Source organism: Nyctibius grandis, chromosome 8, assembly GCF_013368605.1.
Source record: "Nyctibius grandis isolate bNycGra1 chromosome 8, bNycGra1.pri, whole genome shotgun sequence".
Classification (NCBI taxonomy): Eukaryota; Metazoa; Chordata; class Aves; order Nyctibiiformes; family Nyctibiidae; genus Nyctibius; species Nyctibius grandis.
The window spans coordinates 19783903-19803173 of NC_090665.1; the positions used below are offsets into that span (position 1 = coordinate 19783903).

The 19271-nt window shown below is 41.5% G+C and overlaps 1 protein-coding gene across 7 annotated transcripts in view; it reads right to left on the reverse strand.

The window, feature by feature from the left end:
* ACSL3 (acyl-CoA synthetase long chain family member 3) overlaps nt 1–18979 on the reverse strand; it is a 53140-nt gene extending 34161 nt beyond the window's left edge. For 2 of the 7 annotated variants that reach the window (XR_011048676.1, XM_068406811.1), the window contains exons 1-2: nt 18893–18968; nt 18363–18442 (exon numbers count right to left, since the gene is read on the reverse strand). The gene's annotated coding sequence lies outside the window, so the exon portion shown is untranslated. Of the gene's footprint in view, nt 1–1823; nt 1892–3393; nt 3498–18195; nt 18443–18892 lie in introns of those variants that run through there. The other 5 variants (XM_068406813.1, XM_068406814.1, XM_068406812.1 and 2 more) reach the window with 5 other exon arrangements.
* Between the last annotated feature and the right edge of the window lie 292 nt (nt 18980–19271).

Consider the following 19271-nt stretch of genomic DNA (forward strand, 5'->3'; position numbering starts at 1 on the left):
GATGTCACATTCATTGACTCTTTGAAAACCCATTTTAGTTGAAAAAGTATTGTTTAAATCATGTAACATCTTTCAGTAGTAATGGAAAGAAACCTTGCTTCACGAATCTTAGATTTGTAGGTCCTTTTGGGAACAGATCAATCCAATATCCTTCATTTGTAGGATAACATTAATTCCATCTTTCTCTAAACCATACAATTTCTTAAAACTCCAAGCAAAAATATTTTACTATCAACTTCTTCCCTAACAAGATGCTGTAACCTCATTGTTAACACTGCACTGCTACAAGCAGTTTGAAGGAACCAAGCAACATGATGGTCTAATCTGCAAAGCACCCAGAGACACATATTCAAATACTGCATAGGAGCTGTGCACAGCAGGGACTTACTGGATCAAGCAGCAGGAAAAGGAAAAGGGATTTAAAACCTCAAAAAAAAAAAAAAGAAGGAAGTGTATATATTTTAATTTTCACATCAAAGACAAAAAGTGAGGACAAATAAAAAAACCCTTAAATAGCCTAAAGGGCAAATTCAGTAATTGTTTGAAGAGACTTACGTTCTTGGGCTGTCACTGAAGGATACTTAATGGAAATAATCATGTGCCAGCCAATAAGCTACTGCAGTCCAGAAAAATTATGCTGTTACTGATAACAGCACAGAACATGATGTTTTAAAGCTGAATTCAGAGTTCACACTACAGAAGTTTACCCATTTTTCAAAAAGTTATACATTGTACTATAATTTTGTCTGACCCAATTCAAGGGGGAGAAACATTTTCTTTCTCCGTACAAAGCTGGAGAACTTCTCAGTGCCTACAAAGCAAAAATGAAGGCAATCAATTTAATATCTTTTGGAAAATCGTTCTCCAAAGAAATTTATTGTCTGACAAACAATTAAGCCTGTTTAAAAATATTCTCTCTGGGTTTCATAACTTTCTTTTGTTAGAGAGGCACCAAGTCCTTCTAGAACAGCAGCTTTCCATTTGATTTTGCAGTTTCCCAACAGCTTTATTCCTACCTCAGAGGGAGAGAGGAACCTTTTCCACCATTCCTAAAGTAACCATGCCAAGGTCTCACATCAAGCTCTCTCTTCTGGCTTACCTGAAAACTTGCACATAAACCCCAAACCTGGAAATGTTTGCTTTGAATTGCCAATCATGAATTGTGCTATGCCCACCATTTCATAAAGGCTGCATCACAAGAAAGGGTCTAAGGAACACTCCAACAGGACAGACTAAGGGGAAATATTTTGGAATGTTACTGGTTCAGAAAAGTAAGCGTCCAGCTCCACAACTCTATTCTGATGTACATCTGTTACCCTGAGTATATTGCTAATTATTTCAGTTTCTCCTTTAGTAAAGTAAGGCTGTTACAAGCCATTTATTTCAAACAGTTTCTTTTAAAAATTAACACAAAAATATTTTTCACTTAAAATGCGATTTTTTTAAAGGATAAAAAAGTATGTTTTGCAAATGCAGTTTCTTGCCTTAAAGGCCAAATAAGATTCCATTTTTCTTTCTTTAAAACCTTATAATTAGGAGACAGCAAACTTTAGCAAGAGAGAGTGCTCCTGTGCCAGTCTCTAACAATTTGGCAATTGATTTCAGACCGAGATATTCACAGAGTATCTATGCTTGTAACTAATTGTAATTACCATTGTAATTCGGAGTGGGAACAGTGCAGACCCTTTTTGAACAAGCAAGAAAAATGCATTCTAGTATCCTCATTAGAAGGATAAGTTCCAATATTTTTGTAGGGTGATGGTTCTAAAGAGAGCTGAGCCACAACACAAAGAAAGTTTGTTGGTGGCAATGGAAAGGCTCACCTCTTTCCTTGTATAACTGAAGAACAGAAGATGCACTTTAACTCATCATTTCATTTATTTGTTTGCTATGTTGCTGAAGAGACAAATTCCAGGTAAGCATCAAAGGAGATGCATTGTTTCATTTTAAAATGCCTTCATCCAACAGTTTTATCATTGCCATTCCCAGCAGAACAACACCGAAGTCAGCTAAATGGAGCACTAAGCATCCAATAAAAAAAAAAACATTTTCATGACAATGTACAAGCAAAGCTTAACCATAACTTGAGACTGGAGTTCTAGCAGCAAGACAATTATCTTTTTCTGCAAGCAAAACCAATGCAGCTGAACAGGACAGTACTTTTTGTTTGGTTGTTTTTTTAAATAAAATGTCACTTAACCTCTCAAAAAACCCCAGTTTTAACGACCTTGTAGAAGAAAAAAATTGTTTTCATTAAGATACAATGTTTGCACGTGCATTTTTCTCTATAACAATTGCTATTTTGAACCTTTAATGTACGGTATTTTAAAAACTCAAAATGAAAATACATAATTAATAATTAATTTGCAGGACTAATCTGAAAGTTGAAAATTTTAGGGAAATTTTCAAGGTTATATAAAATTTGAAAGGCTTGAAAGGGATGCACTGTTTGCTGTTTAATATTCTGCCTTTAAAAAGTACCAAACAAAAAAAGCCTTCTGAAAGACTTAGGGAAATACTATACTGGGGCTTTAAAGTTTCACTGAAATACAATTTGTGGTCACCTCATTAACTCTGGAAGTATACGACTGCTTTTGACCATAAAAAGAGAGTAAGTAAACCCAACATTTTGGGGCAGGGAATGGAAAGCAGAGGACAATAGGATCCTAAGCTGTTTTAGTAAGTACTAGTTAGACTATGACATTGCGAGAAAGTCCACTGCCTTTGTAATACTGGAATTTTGTTCTTGAGTTACTCCTGCTTAACCACTGACAAAAGAAAACACATGACACATGAAAATATCTTTAACTTGAATGTTTACAGCTAATCTGCAGACCAAACCACTATGTTCTTATAGAACATGCATCCATTCTGGTTTTGCATAATCCTGTTGGGGTTTTTGAGGAATTGGTGTTCAAACCCTGACGGGTGATACGGGAAAGGCTGGCAGATTAAATCTAGGAGGAAAAAGCTACTAACCTATGCAAGAATACAATTTAAAGAAAAATTGTGCAAACGAATGTTTCTGCACACACATAACTCTGTTCAGTTTATATGTAATTCTGTTTCATGAAGTAGTCACCAAAGATGAAGTATAAGACCACAAGTAAAACATTATACAATTTTTCAACAGCAATGACAAGAAGCAACCAGCACACTCATTCATGAGTCTGCAGAAGTGAACCGGCAGTTTTCAAGACTGATCCTGCTTAATACATAATCAGTGATTTGGCCTGATATACTACTTATACTAATACTGTTATACCCTTTAGTTTTAGAAGAAAACTTTTGTTAAATGAGAAAAAAAAAATCCTTAAAGGAATGTGTTTACTAAATGACCTGCTTACAATAATTACACGACAATAAAAGCATGAATTAACAAGAAAAAGGAACCTTCTGCAACTTCTCATCATGGCAGGTACAGGTACAATAGCCGATACAAGATGTTCCTGTCTCAGTTTACTCAACAGGAGCTGTCACAGGCAACGGTGCAAAATCTAAAAATGGAAAATCCCCATTAAATATGGCAATTATGAAACACATCCTCCGTTCTTTCACTTGCCTTTTATAATAAATAAAGAAAACCTTTTGCTCATTTAACACTGCAATGTATCACCTCAGAGAGTCTAGGCTCACTACATCTAAGTTAAATACAGCCTACTGTAACACACAACGAAGTAGGCATGGTTCATACTCAAATACAGGATAACCAAGGTGGCTGGAGCAGCATTAGTTAAATTCAGTAGATCACGCCACTTGGCTCCCTGACAAACTCGTAATTCCTCAGTGTCTTTCAGTGTAACACTAGTTCTACCATTTGGGGTGGAAAAAATATACCTGTCTTTGTCTGTCTGTCTACACTGAGAATACATTTCCGCCTGAGTAATAAATATTCCTGGACACTTTTCAAAAAGACTACATAAAAGAGTAATCATTACATATATTGACTTTGCTCTACTATACATCACGGCTTTATTTATTGCCCTTTGCGGAAATAAGTCTCACTTAAAAAAATTGTGCCAGCAATTCATGTTTAAAATATGCAGCAAATGTAAACATTTCCTATCTGTTACCTGCCTGCAAACATTATTATTTACACAGCTATTCAGCTCTTAGGCAGATAATCTTTTCCAGGAAACAGTTTCAGTGGATTGACTATTTGCTGCTTGAGGTAAGTTCCCACAGTGCGCATGCCCCATTTCTTGAATTCCACGATTTCACATTTACTACTTAAACAAAATCAAACTCAAACCCAGAGATTTCAAGATATCCACACAAAAAAAAAACCAAAACATTTCAGTCAACAATTTACAGTCACAAGAACACACACTAGATTTCTTTTATCAGTGAATCTTGCAAGAAGAAACTGATTTGTTAACATTCACAGACAGGATAAAAAGGTTATTTACAGGGTTAGGCTTTATTGGACAAAATAACTGAGTATCCTCACTTATTGCCTGGTATCTTCATTATAAAAACTAACAAGCCAAGTATTCAACACAATGTAACAAAGCCTGTAATACAGAATGTTAACTCTATTAGAGATTAGCCTCTACTACTTTACATCTGGACTTAAAAAGCAACATTAACAACCCTAAGGAAGCAGGTTTTTTATTACATCTGGAATTTGCTATTAGAGCTGCTAGTGAAAACATTTCTTTGCTAGCATTCAGCCAGTGAGCTTTTGTCTTACAAAAAGAGATCTAAAAAAACCCAAATTACTATTATTCATTTATAAATACTCATGTACTCATCTATATAAAAATAGAAAAGAAAACCAAATGTACACAGAAGCAACAGACTATGCTTCACAAGGAAACTCCCTTGACTATGAAGTGAGGTAGAGCCTGAGGTAATGAACAATGCTGAGGAAAAAATCCTAATGTATAGCCACCTAAGTGTAAGATTTGGATTTAAGCAATATGGATTTAAGACAGTTCTATTTGAAAACAGATGTTCCTCACAGCTACAGCAGCAGTGTTTTCACACATTTCTTGAAACGGAGAGGACGGAAATCCCAACAAGCCCTAGAGAATGGTGGAAATGATGCTTTGGTCCCCATAGAAGAGCTGGTGTTCAGCACGTTCTCCCAAATTTGAGGCAACTGCAGAGTGAGCGCCAGGACCCACCTCAGCTCCCAACTCACCCCCCGCTGCTTTCCGCAGCAAGCCTCTCCTCCCCACCACCTCCCATATCCCCAGAGAGCCGCTGCCCCAGGACTGCTCATGGGACCTGTGCTGCTCCCCAGGGCCCAGCTCCCTCCAAGCCATCCTGGTGGTCCCCTCTCTCCCAAGCCCAGTGGTTCCCACGCAGACGCAAACGCTGTCCTTGTCCCCTGCTTGCTTATTTTCCAGCCTCTCCACCCCTCCATGCCACCCTTCCCCAGGCTCATGCCTGCGTCTCAGCATCACTTCTAGAGCAAAGGAGACCTTCCACGCGCCTCTCAAACATCCACAAAGCCTTCACCAGGCAGTCCTGAAACCCTGTTCCAAAGTGGACTGCCTCTATTGACTCAAGTTGGGAACAGATCCACAGCTCTGTCCAAAAGGATGTCTGTTTGCAACAGGGAGTAAAAAAAATGCTCAGTGCACCAACCCTTCAGTTACCACCACCCACTGGAAACAAACCTAGCAGCAGTACCTTCCTCAACAGCTCCACCTGACCATGCAGGGCTTGTTATGGTTATTAAAAAGCCTTTGCTAAAGAAAGATCTAGAACAGGACTTCATGGCTGTAACAGTCTGACCTACACTCAGAGTTTTCATGAAACTTTTTCAAGCAGGCAGACCCAGAATGAACTTAATTCTCACATCATCTCCAGTCCTTGATTTCTCACTCCAAGTCCTGAACCAGAGATTATCTGTCTCTCCCTGGACTTTGTTCTCCTCGCTGCTACACGTGTTGTGAACTGCTATTGTCTTGCACAGAAAGAGGTACAGTGGGAGACCAAAATTACTACCGATTATGGCTTTTTCTCAAAAGGACACAGTTTTTCTGGACATGGGGAGAATAACTACTCTCTGCATGGACATCTAGGGTAATTTTGAACCACCTTGCTCAGATCCCCTCGGAGCCTCCAGCTGTGACCCACCTCTCCAGCAACCCTGGGTGAATACTCAGGCTCTTTAAATGCTTCCAGTTGCTCTGCTGGGGATCACAAACACAGGCAGGCGGATTCCTGGAGCACTCCCACTCCTGCTCACACAACTTGCCCCCCTGGAGGCTTCAGCATAAGCAAATCCACAACTGAACTCCAGTCCTGACAGCAACTCAGCTGACTATGCACAAGTGTGTTTCTGAAAAGTACACAAGGGCACACAGAGACCATTAGGAAAGACACCTCATGACCTGGAACAAACCAGTTTCCAAGGTAAGTGTTTAACAGACTGCTGGAGCAGCCAAGGTTGCTCATGAAGTGCATGGCCTGAGGGTATGGTTTCAGTTTGGTTCAAGGAGATCTAACGCTGGGCTGCTAAATAAAAACACACTGTGCATCTCCAAAATGTAATCCAGCTCTTTCCCTCCATTGTACCAACACAGGACTGCCTGTGTGGCTAGGAGTCAGATTAGCTTGCTGATCCAGTTTAAATCCTCTTCTTCTCAGGGCAGAAGGGTGGATTTTCCATTGTATCAACTTTGGTACTTACTTGAGCCTAGGGTGAGTCACTGCAGGCACCTAAATCAACAGCAAATTAGCACTACAAAAGAAGTTATTCTTCTGCTATCTCAGACTGGGTGACCATGAATAGACAGGCATTAATGCCACCCGCCAAGGGAACACACAGCTGGAGGATGAGAGGGAAGGAGCCTGGCAGCCACGCTGTAAATCAAACCTCCACTCGGCTGTAGGAGAACCAAGATCAGCGTAAACTCATACATGAAACACCTTGTGACTCTGTCGTCACCAGCACACTATGGGATCAGAGAAGAGCTGTGGTCTGGAGGATTAACCTTCTGCTCTCACTACTAATGATCTCACTACTTACTTTTTTTGGAGCTCACCCTTGGTGATTTCAAGTGCTACAGCCTAAATACCTTTAAACTTTGGATGTAGGCTATTTAACATTCTTATAAATATAAAGGGGTTTCATTTATGTTCTTCAAATCTCAATGCTACATTTGTAAAATGATACTCCTGTTTCTTAGGAGGCAGCCAGAAGGCATGTTATTAGGATAAATATACTATTATGTGCTTGTTAGACACCAAGATACTGTAACAGTAGGAATTATATGAACTGAAGAAGTCCTTCACCCTAAGGAGAGACTTTCTACTATATTAACTAAATCTTGAGACAAAGGAAATAGTTTTATTATCTAGAAAAGTTTGAAAAACATTTTCCTCTTAGTAGGCCCATTTACAGCAAGAAGGGGGGAATCACACCTAGTGGTGGCAGACAACAGAGACACAAATGTGGTAGCACAGAACTAAATTAGATAGAAGCAGTTGACATTTCTTGAGGGCAAAGACCTGCGCTTTCTCTTAAATGGATCCTTGGTATATCCAGTTATTTCTAAAAAGGTAATAGTAAATGGGTGCTAAACTTCCATTTGCCACTAACCTCTTCTATGTACTTCCACGCCCCACTTGTATGAAATATCACTCCAAGTTGCAGGAGAGTGAGAGGCCAGGTTCGTAAATCTATCCTCTGCTTTCTAATGAAATAAAGACAGCAATATTTATGAGGACCTGAAAGCTAAAGTGACAATCACAAAGCAGACAAACAGCTTTATTTTTCCCCAAAAAACTACGGGACTTTCAACGCACAGTCTGACTGCATGGGCTACAAACTGAAGTTTAAACCTTTGTTACGGGTGAAAAGTAAAACCTAAATGAAAATGGGTTCAGCACTAATTCAGAAGCAACACTTAAAACAGGGACTCCTAAAGCTACCATTACCTATGACACAAATACCCTTCCAAGATACTAACATCAGCTGAAAACACAAACCTCATTGCAATTCTGCATCTTAGAAATTTTTTAACTTATTTAAGGAAAATAAGTTTTAAAATGTTTTGAATAGGAAAATTAACTTAAGACAGGTTAAATACTTAAAGAATTGATGAATACATCTTCTGTTAGTAAGAGTATTAAAACACAGCTCCAAGGTAACAACTGCTGTCAGCAAACCTGAAAGCACTTCCCAAGAAGTTAACGTTGCTGTTACTACTAATACAGAGAAGAAAACAGTGTGATAAAAACATTTATTCAAAGTCATTCAACAAAGTAATGCCTATGCCAGGAACACTATCCAGTGCTGCTACATCTTTGTCTCCTTTTCTTCCCACTACATAATACTGGCTTCAGGGCAAACAAGTGTCTTACTGGTTTCAGGCGCTTTGATTTATCAGATATTGTCAATAAATTGCTTCCATTCCTTCTCATAAGCAGTCATGAGAGCATTTAAGAGATGTATTTAATGCCAAACTGAATTAAATGTTTTCGCATTTGTGTCTGAGAAGCAAAGAAATTAATGGATAGAGTACCTTACTACTGGAGAAGACCTCAGAGTAACTTTGGTATCTGCAAATTAACTGTCAGAGACAAAACCACCAATTTCCCAAGTATACTGTTAGATTTTTAAGCCACAGATACAAATTAAACATGGAAGAGCACTTAAACAACACCACCAATACCACTGTACACACAGTATGAAAAAAGTCTGCATAAAAATAAACCAGAAGCTTCATCATCACCCCCACACTTTGGCTACTGCAGAAATGGAGTAACAGCCCAGTTATCACTGCCAGTTTATCACCATCCAAATGCCTACAATCATTTTCCAATTGTTTAAGACAATCCTCCTAAGTACTTCCACTGGGAGGCAGGCTCTGCTTTCCATTTGAACAGAAGGGACCGACCAGAATGGTTTGATATGCCATTTTCTACTACAAAATATAGCCTTAGATCAGTTCTCTAATTTCTGGGAAATCTGAAATGCTAAGGAGTGAATACATCTGGTTTGTTTGTTTATTAAAAACCAAAACAGAACTACATGTTCTGTTTCCATATATTCAATCTGTCTGCTGTATTCTAGTCATGCATTTATCAGATCAGAACAAAAATCTAACATAACAATACCAGAGATTTCTAGCAGTAAAGGTGCTTCTGTTTTTTCTCTAGCAGAAGCTATACATGCGTAAAAGTGTCCTCATTTACTTTTAGATGAATTAGAGTTCATGTAGTGTGATAGTAAAAGTTATTACCCACTATCTTATATTCTTTTTTTTTTTTAAAATACCAGGTGGCCAGCTCCAAAATCTGGTAAACCCATGTATTTATATTGTCTTTGCCTTCTTTCTGTAACATTTCCTCTTTATTTGATGGGCTTTTGTTAGGGATAACCTTAAGCCAGAACCTCTTTAAAGAACAAGCAGCAGATGAATATGCACAAGCAACAAAGCAAATTTGAGGGAACAAAATGATGATATAGGCTTCATAAGAAAAAGGATTTATTCCAAGTCTTTAGAGAAGTTCCTCACAAGAAAAACATCAGCCAGATGAACAATGCTTTCAACAGGAATTTTACAATACATTTCAAAGGAATAAGGACATCCACAGCGTGATCAAAGCTATCACAGTGATAAAGTGGGATGTTTCACCACTTAATTTGAAAGGCTGAGCTGTTGACATTTCCAATATACTTTCTCTTTTGAAGGATAAATACATTTTCAGGTTCCAATTGCTTGGGTTTTGGTGTGTTTGTTTTTGGTTTTTTTAACATTATCATTGTGTCCAGTCATCTACAGGGATTTACTACCCAAAAAAAATTTAATAAAGTTCTCACAGGAACTTCTGCTTTTCTCCCCCTCCACTTTCCACTGTGGTGACTGCATCTCCCAAACAGGAGCAATCCCTCTCCTCTGGCCAGTGATGGAAGTCACAAGTCCCTCAGAAGGGACCACTACATTTCCAGGGAAAGACTACTGCTCCCAAGCCCATGTGCGTGCTTCAGGCTGTTTTGTAACGTTCACTCTCCATACAATGAAGAGATCGCCCCGAAGCCACACAGCAGAAAAGCAACAGGAACGCAATTTATAAAAATCACAGTCCCATGCAGCGTTGCCTCAAGCCAACACTTGCACAAGACTCATTGGGCGTTTCATACCTCATGAAGTGAACCTCTCCGCAAGGACTAAGCAAGAAATATAAGAAATATCAAAAGCAGTACTTCACTCCAGCAACTACATAAATGCAGAAAAATAACTTGTGGAGCTTTTCCTGAGCACAAATAGAAAGGGAGAAATTAAATTCACTCATTCAAAGTTCTGTGAATATGAAATTTTCAAGTACACTTTTAGTAATTTTACCTCTGCCACAAGTTATAAATCTGTTCTCAGAAACACAGGCTTCTGTTTCTTAGACTGCTTACATTAGCACCTGTGAAATCCCACCTCCTAAACACCCAGGTTTACAGATTATTAGCTGTGACTCCTAAGCTGTTTCAACAGAAATACTTTAAGATTAGTTATATTTGAACATATACCCCAATTGTACTGCAATGCACAGAAACTGCCTTTCTCCTACTACTTTCCAGAACCTAACACTAAAAAATTACTTGGCTTATTTAACTCCAGATTTCCAAAAGGCTCAAACTAAACCAAACTGCGATTTATAAGACAATAGGAATGTTGCACATACAGTAGAAACAGGACTTAAAGCAAATGTTTCCTACAGATATAAGCATGACACTATAAACGCCAAGTGGCCAAAAGGAATGTCACCTGGAAGCCACTTACTTAGGACCTTTTCCACCTTTGTCACAGATGCACAGTCCTGTTCTCTGCAACATCAAAGCTGGCCAAAATGGTTCCTGAACTATGCACTTTAAGAAGTCCAGGGAAGGCTACCACAGAAGGAGGTTTCAGCTGTTAACTGCTTCAACTTCATTTCCCCGTGTATTTATGGGCAGACAGCGCTCTTTCTTCACACTTAAAAAGCACGGGGTGACCCACTGGGAGCCACATAAAAGCTTAAGTTACAGAAAGACTAGCAGGCTGTTTTATTGCAAACCACTTTGTAAGGTTTTTATTTCTCTTGGCTGCTCTGAAATTCTAGGGACAGTGGGGAATACAATATTACAAAAGAAAGAAATAGCAAAGGAAAAAGAAAATATTTCAAATTCAGTGTTTTCCTAAAGAGCTACTTTATCTAGGTTTTATATCTATACTGCTTGGGGAAACAGCTCCTTTGTTCAAAATCCAGCACTGGAATGTATTTAAGTATGGCATAAGGATGCTTACCCTGCTCTTTTGAGTCATCATCCTATTTTCTAACCTTAGAAATAACAGAGTAGCAGGACAACCTCCCTCCTCCATCACACTGGAACGAATATCCTCTTCTCTCTTTTTATTATTCTCTCTTTTTTGTAAGCAAAGCAAAGTAGGATCAGTTATGAACACTCCCAACAATTGCATAACATGAAACAAATGCAAAACAAGGACTCATTAAATTAGAAGGCATTTTATTCTATGTGGAGAAGCATTAAAGAAGTGTGGTCCTCAGCTCCAGGTCCTTATGTGTCACCCTTAAAAATAAAACTTAGAAATGCAGGCACTGAAAATCAGAGGACAACATCCAGTGCCCAGAGACATGGACTGGAGGGGATGAAGGTGAGGAGGTAACTACGTCCTCACAGGAGATAATTCAAGTCAGTAGTTCAGAATCAGTACATAAATACTATGTAGGTAGATGGAGTTTTTGGCAGAAGGGAATCCTGTTTTTCCGTTCAAGGAAAACAAACACACCCTTAGACTCTAATTATGTAAACCTGACCAAAGTATTGAAGTATCTGTCTGGGTAGAGCCTTCACCACTAAGTTTTTACAAGAACACTGACATTTTTAAAAAAGAAAGATGCCACAGTACCAACAGCACTTGCAGGAATTTGGTGAATATTCTCAGCCAAAATGATTATGCCTGTGTTACACAGATGGTCAGATTAGATTAATACAAGTTGACAAGCTGGAAGTTCAGAATAAACTATTGAATATTTCTAGAAGAATATAAATAAAATATTTCATCTGTTTCATAAGCCACTAACATTTCAAAAACCAGAAGTATTGCATCTTGCATTTAAAAAAAAAAATCCCCAAAAGAATCATGAAAGATTAAGCCAATGATGTAATTAAAATATATAAAATTTCAACCACTGTACTCTTAGACTCTGTTATCTTAGATGTACATACATCTACAGATGCATAGGAAAAAAAGTCAGGCTAGCAGATCTCTCCATTCTTTCACACCCTGGACCTGGCCACAACTGCATATGTGAATGCATAACACAGGATATGTACAGAATACATTTTTTTTTAAATAAAACTTCTTTTGTTGGTAAATGACAGATTATTGAAAACAAAAGTTGCCAGAAGTTTCTTTATGACTGTCTATTTTAGGTACCGTTCCTGATCAAAACCCCTGACCCCACCTTCCAACACCCACTAACAGCCTTGGCTTTGTGGCTAGGACACTCACACTAGCTCACAGCCCTGCTACGCTTGATAGGGAAGTGATTTGTACCTTGTTCTTGAAAGTATTGGATGTTACCAGGTTAAGCTATTTGTGCATGTTGTAAAGAGAGCTAGATAAAAATCTCCATAAGCATCTTCACCCTGAAGTCGGGAGGTGGGGGGATCTACACAGTTATCAGCACTGCAGAACTGGACAATATTTTCTAGGCATCCCAAAGCTGTCCATTAGGAAAATCACTTCTCGGTTCACGGCTTCCCTTGAACAATACAGTGGAGCAATACTTCATCAGAACAATTAAACTGCAGCTACAAATGACTGACAAGCCCTGGCGACAGAACCTCCAAAGTAGTTTGTGGACTTACTAGCTGCGGAAGACTGAACTCACATTTTGCCACATAGACAACCGAGCTCCCTGCCTGAGCATTACTGGGACCACTGTCTCCCTGCTATGCCTGTTGCCTTACCTCTCTCTTTTTCAGCACTCACCAAATATATAAATCCTTACAAAATCTGCAGACAAAAAAAGCAGATGCATCTCTCTACATAACCACTTAAATCCTGCTGCAAAGCCGTCACCTCCTGGTTCTCTGGTTCCCTTCTGCCTTTCTCCATACCCACATAATTAAAACAGACTACAGACATCCTCTTTACCAAACACAAATTACACGCACATCTAACTTTTAAAAACTAACCATAGATGCTCCACTTTCCACATTTTTCATAGGTTCTCACAGAATGAGCCCACAAACTTCGATTTTAATAATGGTTTGGCGAAACAACCACAGACCACGCTCCATTGTTTCACGGACTATATTCTGACACTGTCTTAAAACTTTGGTTGGTAGAAATCATCCTGTATGTCTGATCCAATAAAGCTTACGTCATCATGTACACTGATGGATGATACTGCACTAATTGCTCTGAAGTCTTCTGGTCAAGAAGCAAAGAACCCATCGAAAACCTTCCTGTGGACAGTCAAGGTTTCTTACATCTCAGCAGCCAACATCAACGAGATGAGGCACGTTCCATACCCTGTCCTGGACAGCAGTAAGGGAAAGGCAGAAAAGTCTTTCCTCTAAAGAGGCAGAAAAACTGTTTTTATGTAGTTTTCAGTTCACAGTATCCTTATGAGTTTATCACAGGAGGAGAGAATGTTCTACACGGACAGTAATGTAACACAGCAAATAGATGGGGAACTGGATCTGGCAGTGCAGTACTGCTGCTATTCTGCTGCTTAATCTTCAGCAAGTCACTTCTAATCTTTATTATCTACTTTCCCCTTCCAGGTCTCATACCGGTTTCATATAGTAGATACAAGCATTCAGGGTAACTGATATTTACACGGTACCTAAAAAACCAAAGCCCTAGGTTTCCAATTTTAAGTGAAATGGGAAAAGGTTTGCAGTTTGTTATTGCTGTTTTCCACTAACAACAGTCAATAACTTTCAATAATCCTATCTTCCCTGCTTTTCAGGAAACTCATAAAACTGTGAAGCTAGCTTGTCCCATTTCAGATATCGTAATTAACCAGCACATCTTCGTAATTAACAAGACCCATAAACACTGAGGGAAACCTGACTTCCCAATGCACGTGTGTTAACAACTTGCCGTCACCTCCTCCTCCTCCTGTGGGATTACAGACACTAAATCAGCACCCTGACTTCCCATGAGCTACAGGCCCACTTCAGGAACGAGAGGACACATGTATGAGCAATTCCTTCCCAGGGATCAGTAAAGACTGTTGCAAGTTTTGAAACTGGATGATTCTAAAATCATTTTGAATTTTGAACAACTTTTCCCTGACTTAGAAGGTAATACAGAATAAGATTTGAGCTTCCTTCATCAAGCTGCACCTTTTTTCCCCTGCTATAGTCCTGGATTTAGTAACAGCCGTTCAGGAGGCGTGATTAGGATATAGCCTTGCGCAGGTGATTTCCTTCAACATCCTCAAAATCATTAGATCCCAAACCGTCTCTCTAAGCAGAGTACTGAAACCTTCGAGAGCCCTTCAGGCCTTACTACATGGCAAAACCTGATGTAGATCAGGATCTCAGGATGAAGAGCAGTTCTCCCAACTCTAACTGCATAATTAAACAAATAAAGTCCTGCCATTTGAGAGCTGCTTAAGATTGGCTTGAGTGCTTGCTATATTCCTCCAAGTAAGATGAGTAAACCTGCACTGCCAGACCGCATGCAGTCCTAAATAAGCTGGCTCAGAAACCTCCACTGTGACTGCTCCATGGGCAGAAACTAAATAGAACCACGAGATGATTCAGGTGGGAAAAGACCTCAGGGGGCCTCTGGTTCAACCTCCAGCTCAAAGCAGGGTCACCCATGAGATCACACCTGCTCTCTCAGGGCTTTATCCAGTTTGATTTTGAAAACCTCCATGGAAAGAGATTGCACAACCTCTCTGGGAAGCAAGTACCACTGCTTGACTGACCTCACAGTGAAAAATGCCTTATAGACATGGACCTCTGACTTCAATTCACACCTGCTGTCTCTTGTCCTCCCACCACACAGCATTGTGAAGAACCTGGCTTCACTCTCTTTAAAACCTCCCCACAGATGCTAGAAGGGCCACCCAAGCCTCTTCTCCAGGCTCAACAATGAGCACAGTTCTACCTCTCCTCACAAGGCAAGAGCTCAAACCTCAAGACAACCTTGGTAGCTCTCCACTGAGCTCATCGCAGTTTATCAACATTTCCCTTGTCCTGGGGCACAGTACAACTGGATGCTGCTTTCTGGATGTGGTCTAACAAGTGCCAAGTGGAAGGGGATAATTGCTTCACTTGACCTACTGGCTGTGCTCCTGTTAACACAGGGCACATGGCTGTCTTGCTGTCCACCACGACCCCCCATGGTCTTCTCAGCAGAGCTGTACCCCAGCCAGGCTGGTTCCAGGCTGTGCTGGTGCAAGGGGTTACTCCTGCCAGGAAAGCAAGCCAGGAAGCCCTCACCCTTAAATAGCCGTTTAAATGGTAAATTTGCTTAGTAATCAGCAGCAGATGAAATGGATAGAAATTGAAACCAAGTCTTCTTAGTGTTAATACACTTTACTTAGTAGTACTAAGTCGCATCTTAGGGCCATATTCAGATGGCCTAAATTCCACATAAATCCTTCTGCCGCCTCTTTCTTATTAGCTGGCTTTCAGGAAGCTCCCCATTCAGCATCTTACATAAATTCTCTGAACTGCTCTCCAAAACCACCTAGATTTCTCCATTGACTGAGAAAAGGGGCTTGAGTGGAATTCAGGCCACGTGAACTTAGTCTTTAAAGTCTGGTAACGTCGCAACATCAGACTGCATTATTCATTTGGTTTTGCCACCGTGGCAGTAAGTAGCTGCTTGTTTGTTAGGACAGGTTTTAGTTTAGTTACTCTTCCACTGGAACATATGTTTTTTAAAAAAAATGTAGATTTCTAAAGATTTCAGGATTCGGTTCTTCCTGCTACCTTCTGGAAATTTACTCCATAGCTGCGTCTCCATGAACAAGAATGCTTTATCCACGGTTCTCTCGCATTTTGTCCTGAGCCATGTGTGCTGCTTTGTTCCAGATGCCTTGACAATTCACGGATAAAAATTTGGTCTTTAGTACGATGGTGGCTCAAACTATTCACTGGCCTACAGAAAGGAGGGGGAATCAATGGCTTAAATGCTCACCAGTTCAGCAACAGAACACCATACTTTAAGTCAAGCATGAAGACACTTCCTCTAATTCTTCAAAGACTATCAGTTTTCCAAGAAATACCATTCTGATTTTCTTATGCTTTAGGCTGATTGATTTGATGTGAGAAATCTCAAATCAGATCTCTTGATTTGAGAAATTATTTCTCATAGCCATTATTGTTTTTTAAGTGTCATAAATGGAAAAGTTACACATATCAGCATACTCAGCCCAACATGCTCTACCCAGTGGTCTTACATAATTGGGATCCTCCAAGCAAGGGAGATGGAGCGGGCAAGAGGGGAACTATCCATCAACACTTCTGAAAAGAGGAACTGGGTTCAACACACCACAGTCCTGACACCTTGCTTCAGGACATGAACCCTGCTTTTGTCAAAGCCCCAGAGCCCTCCAGATGCACAGGTATGGACAGCCTACCCTTGTCCACGGCTGTAAGCTAGATCTCTCTCAAAATACCACACTACACCAACAGATACACGACTGTGAAATATACAGAACAATATTGAGGCTGAAGTTTATTATATTCACAATTACTTTGAGTGGAATGGGACACCTGGAGATGGCACAACTTTCAGAACCAAGCAACAGCTTATTGAGCATCAAACAGGCTATTTTAGAATAAATTTGGTCGGTTTGCTTCTCTCCAGGGGATCTGTTTCTGTTAGTAAGAAGCTTGCTTTCCTGACCAGCCAATAGGGACAAGATCCATACCACAGGCTGAGCATGTTACAGGTTTCAGAAGTTTCGACCACACAGATCAGCAGATCCATCAGATTCACTCAAGTTTATCAGCCGGCCATCAAAACTGAACATACAGAGCATTTAATTTGGACCTACCTCCTGTTTCTAGGGACTAACAATAACAAACATGTTGAATAAAACATTTCTTTGTTTTCTACAAAGAAAATTAAGTCTTTCAGTCACAATGTTTAGCTTCAACCATTCCTGAAGCATAAATCCATAGGACAAGGAGGAATTACCAGGCTTAACAATGTCTTTCCTTAACTTTTCAAAGCACACAGGACAGGCAAATACTATGAGATGTGCTCGCACTCTCAGTCGTGCAGATGGTTATGAGTACAAAGTCTTAGGAGTGCTCCCAGATGATTATCTTTCTCTTAAGACATAATTAAGACCTAATAACGCATCTAGCATTTCTGACTTTTACTTTTTACTCTCAGGGAAAAAAAAAAAAAAAGTCATATGTCACAGTGAACTTTTCCACTATGAGATGGTAAGTCAACTCTGGAGAAAGACTATTTAACCAGACAAAAATCCCATTAAGTCTTTTTGGTTTCATTTTCTGCTTTTTCTTTATATGATGCTTAGAACAATACGATAAAAAATACTCCTGTCAACTCAAATATTCCTTAAGACTTCTATAATATTCTAAAATATTTTGAGTAAGAACGAGTCCCCTTACCCTTAACAGACTTTTAAAAGCACTCAAAATCATTTATCATTGCTTTTGCTCTTTTTCACAAATTCTATATTGGTAACAGCACTTTTAACGTCAGCGAGTGAGGCTATTTAAATACAAGAATTTCACATTTGTTGTTATCAAATCCATTTCATAGGAAAAAAAAAAAAAAGCCATGTTCCAGAATCTGGTACTTCTAAACAAAATGCATTACTTTTTAAAAAATTATATACCAGTTGTTGTACATAATTATTACATGTTTTGTGGGGGTTATTTCTTCAGCAAGTTAAAAAAAAAAAAATCTAGTAGTGCTCATAAACTACCTTAAATTACCTTATTTTTATTCAAGTCACAGTTTTAATTTTTCTGAAAGTTACTGTTTGCTTATTTCCCAAGGATTCTGTATGGGTCCCACAAACCGAACCTCCTGCTGTTTATGGAACTATCTGAAATCTTTTAACGCTTGCTCCTCTCCCATACGCTTTGAGTGAAGAGTGTTCCTCTGCTATGTTTCCCGATCAAGTCCACGGAGGGAACGCACCTCAGCACTAAACCTAGCACCAAACCCCCACAAATCAGAATGAAAACAGTAAAATACGACTGGAAATTCCGATTCGTACCTCCCTCACCGGGCCGGTCTCACGGTACTTGCGCTCACAGACCACAAGCCGCACGTCGCGACTGCAGACTATGCGCAAACGCACTTTCGGTACCAAACCCCAAGACCGGCGATATTCTGATTACGCGGCTGGGACACGGCGTCCCCCGACCCCCGCCGGGCGGTTACCTGCCGGGCGGGCCGCGGCGCGCAGCCCTCTCCCGCAGCGCCGGCCGGCTCGGTGACTCACGGCGTGCTTTCTCCACCTCCTCGTACGTAAGAGCCGAAACACAAAGAAAAGCAGAACAAAAAAGGGCCCATTATTGCCCAATATTTCATTGAGTGGCCGGCAAGCCGCTCCCGTGCGCCCCGGCGCCGTGCCACGGCGGTCAGCACCTCACCGCGGCAGGGAGGCCGCCCGGCCGCCGCAGGGGCACCCGGCGCCGCGCAGCCGGGCCGAGGGCGGCTCTCACTGCCCCCCCCCCACCCCGCCGGGCCACTTCAGCACCACCGCGGCCCGGATGTCCGCCGCGCCCGCACTCGCCTGCGCGGAGGCGGCGGGAGGCCACGACGCCCCGCCCCGGGTTGCGGCCCCGGGAGGCCCGGCGAGGTGCTCCCCGTTCCGGCGGCCCCGCAGCACAGCGGGGCCGGGCGCGCTCCCGGCGGCGCTGGGCCACGCAGCCACCCCGTCGCCGGCCTCCCCGCAGCCCCGCACTCACCGGGCCCCGGCCCAGAGGACGCCCGCACGCTGCGGGCTGCCCCCACCCGTCCCGGCGCGGCCGCTCCTGCCGCCGCGGCCCGAGTGCGCGCCCCCGCCCGTGCCAGCGCCTGGGCTCAGCCGCGGCTCGGCAGCCCGCCGCCGCCGCGCGCCCTCATTGCGTATGCGGCACGGCGCCTCCTGGTTGGCCGGAGCGGGGTGGCGCGCGGGGCCGGGCTCCCGAGGAACGGTGAGGGGGCGGGCCCGAGCCGGACCGGGGTTACTACAGGTCACCCGCGGCGGTGGGCGGGACCGAGCGTTGGGGCGGTGCGGGGACAGGCCCGCTCCGCGCCGCGTCAGCCGCGGCACCCCGCCGGGGTTCAGCCCCACTGCGCCTGCGC